Here is a 3,656-nt window from a genome sequence, read left to right as displayed (position 1 = left end):
ATAATTATAAAAAAAATAAAAAAATCTAAAGTGCTAATTCAATTGAGATTTCAGAGTAAACATGTTTACGAGGCAACTCTTAGTTTCCCATATAAGATGCCGATTCCCACCAAACAATTTTCCTTTAATGCCGTAATCTTAATTTTTATCTGGGTGTTGTGTAAGAAAACAAAAACGAAAGATCGAAAGACGTATATTATTATAAATAAGCATTATGTATCTATCGTTTGTTGTTTTGTAATTTTTAATAATATATAATATAATAATTAGTTTACTTTTCTTGGCAAAACTTTTCTCTTCATACACGAGGATACGTTTTATGTTTCAATGATAATTTTTCTTTATATTATTTTCTGCCGCTTGTGCCTGACATCCGTTGTCGATTTTTGTACCTTTTATCCACTTTTATTGCTCTTAAATTGTATATTAAAAATATGTTATTAGTTTCTGTCGACTAGAGGAATAATTAATATTTATTCATGCAGGAAATAACTTCTTTACATACTAATTAAAGATGAGTTTTCTCATGACGTTTTGCGTAAATATTACATTAACTTTTAAAGTTATAAAACATATCTGTAATCATTATTTCAAGATAAGGAGCAAAATTATATTTTAATCCATGGTTCTGTAATCATCAGGCGCAATCACTATAATAAAAAAACGATATTATTAATAATTCAGGATTTATACATTAAAATAAATGTTTAATATATTATAACACACGTTACGCATCTTAGAAGCATATGTGATATGGATATGTATTAGTATTGAAAGTGATACCACCCATAAACACTCACATTGCTAAAAGTCTCACAAGTGCGCTGCCGGCCTTTTGCGAATTGGTATGCTGTTTTCTTGAAGGAAGTTGAATTGGTTTGGAAATACTTCAGTGGGCAGCTGGTTCAACTTAGTGTATATATAAACATCTATATAATATATTTCTTTCGGTTTTATTTGAAGACAGTTAGGGCTGATACCCTGATTTGTTTTAGTCAACATTTGGAGATAGTCAAGGTTCAAAAGGAGGATCGCCACTTAATTTTGCAAGAACGGATGGACGAAGTGAAGACGAATGTCGGTTTGGTGTACAAACGGTCGTTCTTATTCGTCCCTGTTTAAGCCACGGCGATGGGAATCATTTTCTTACCAGTCCTATCCCACATGGATGCTTTAGGATTTACCTGCATCAAATCGTTGGAAGAAAGACTACACCCGTTTGTTTACATCGTTATGACCGTGCGGAAGTAAAGATGATACACACAATTGAGGAGAGGCCAGCCTTGTGCCAGGTTGACAGACGAAATTGCGATGAGGGCGAGTGAAAGATGGCTGGAGATAGCAAAAAATAAAAATTGTGGAATGCCGTAGAAGATTTGGTGGACGTTCCATATAAATATAACTACAAAAGTTTATAATACAGTTTTTACAATATTCTTAACCTGCATAATAATAATAATAAATGAATTAAAAAATTTTGGTCCCTGTGTTTATGTAACGCCGGCAGCATTACCTCTCTATATTTCGAAACTTATTTGTTGAGCGAGGTAAGCACCAGCTCTGGGGTCACCGATACTATCTACCAGGCGCCAACTTTATCATTACATTACATAACATACATTATTATTACATTATATTTATTTAGTTACTGACTGTTAATGTCTAGTGTTATATGTGTTTGTATATTTATGGATTGAAATAAGCTATTACTAACACAATATTAAATAGACTTTTAGATACAGTTTACAATTAAAGTACAGTAATACCCCGACTTACGCGAATTCGGAGTTACGCGATTTAATTCTCTCGTCTATTCTCTAGTCTATTTTAGAAGCAGTGAGAGTCTTGGAAAGAAAATTCCACAAAAAAACTTTAAATAGCGCCTGGAAAAAACTCTGTCCATTTTTTTTCTCCACTGAGACTCAGGCGGAATCAGTGCCAGGGCCTGATGAAATTTGCAATGTGATCAAAGACGTTGTCGAACTTGGTAGACAAATAAATTTAGAAGTGGATAGTGATGATGTTCAAGAGCTGTTGGATTCACACAATGAGGAGCTTATAATTGATGAGCTCATAACAATGCGTGAAGAAATTGATAATCATGATTATTTGGATCCAATTCAATTAGAAGATCAAATGACAGTTGGAAACTTGACAGAAGCCCTCAGTTCGATTGTAAAAAGGATAACAATTTTGAAAAGCATAGACTCCAATAAAGAGCGCATTTTTGTTACAAAACATGGAATAAAAATAATACTAGGATGCTACGAGGAGAAAAAATCAATGACTCGTCAGACGACTTTGTTACAATGTATGAAACCTTCTACATCAAAATTACTTCGGATTGTGTTTATACACTCTTATTAATATAGTTTGTCATATTATCTAGAATTAGATACTAATTATTTCCTAAATTATTGTTTTATTTAGTCTCCAGTCCCAATTAAACATACTTTGTATGCCTTTATATGCAAAATTGTACCCCGACTTACGCGAATTCGACTTACGCGGATAGCGCTCAGTCCCACCTATCGCGTAAGTATTACTGTACAAACAATATTACGGCTTCTGGTTGAGTGGGAGTTTTACATTTTTATTATAATAAATACATATTTAGTATATATGTATCTATTTTCTTTACATGTATATTACTCTGCAGGCCTTAGATAGAGTGACGCGCTTGCATGCCTACTGTTCAACTTAGCATTGGGACAATGCATTAGAGATGAACTTCAAGTCAGAGGTATTTTATAAGTCCAGCCGGTTCAATGAGTCCTTTTAATCTCCACTGTACAAACATTACCTGTCAACATCGTATCCCTAACTTTCATACTAACTGATATGAAACTGTGATTCATGTGCACTTTTTATTTTTCATGTATGCCTTTTTAGGTTTAGTTATTTTTGTTCCTGTTTAGTTTTGTCTTTATAACTATATGTATTATGTATTTATGCAATTCTTGCTTACCTTATCTAATTTAATTCTTTTATCTCACATTGTTGCCTGGAAGAGATCGCTTGAAAGCGACAAGGCCGCCAGTTGCCCTCCATTTCATTTAATTATGTCAATTATATTATATTTCTGCATAGAAATAAATGTGCTGTACAAAACTCTGCTGGGACAGGGGGGCCTACTATCAGAGATATTTTGGAAAATTTTGTTTTTAGAAAGTGTGATGAAAAAATCGACAGAGATGAGAAACTTACTACAATCTTTTAAGGTCTACAAGATTTGCAAACTAAACTTTTATTTACGGCCTGTGTTTTGAGACACTTACGTAGGTAAAACCGAACTTAAAGTTTACGAAAGTAACTTTTTGATGTGAAAGTTCTATACAGCGTTGTAAAAAAATTTACCGTCACATTTTTCGGTTACGCATCACATTATTCCGTTTTTCTTGTCGCTACGACGGTTGGTTCGGAGAGATTCGAAGCCAGTAATAACAAAATTATATAATAACGATACTAATAATTCTATTACCATTAATGAAATTCTGTAAAAATCTTAGTATATCATTTTTCGAAAAATAAGGTCATAAAGACGTTTCACTTCTTACGTGTGTACACTAGTATACGCACACATTTTTTTTAAATTATTATGTTGTACATAAACTTCATTATGTTACTTAAGATAGTAAGGTAAAAAGAAAAACCTA

Source organism: Pieris brassicae, chromosome 3 (assembly GCF_905147105.1).
Source record: "Pieris brassicae chromosome 3, ilPieBrab1.1, whole genome shotgun sequence".
NCBI lineage: Eukaryota > Metazoa > Arthropoda > Insecta > Lepidoptera > Pieridae > Pieris > Pieris brassicae.
Note: the sequence above shows the minus strand (reverse complement) of the source record.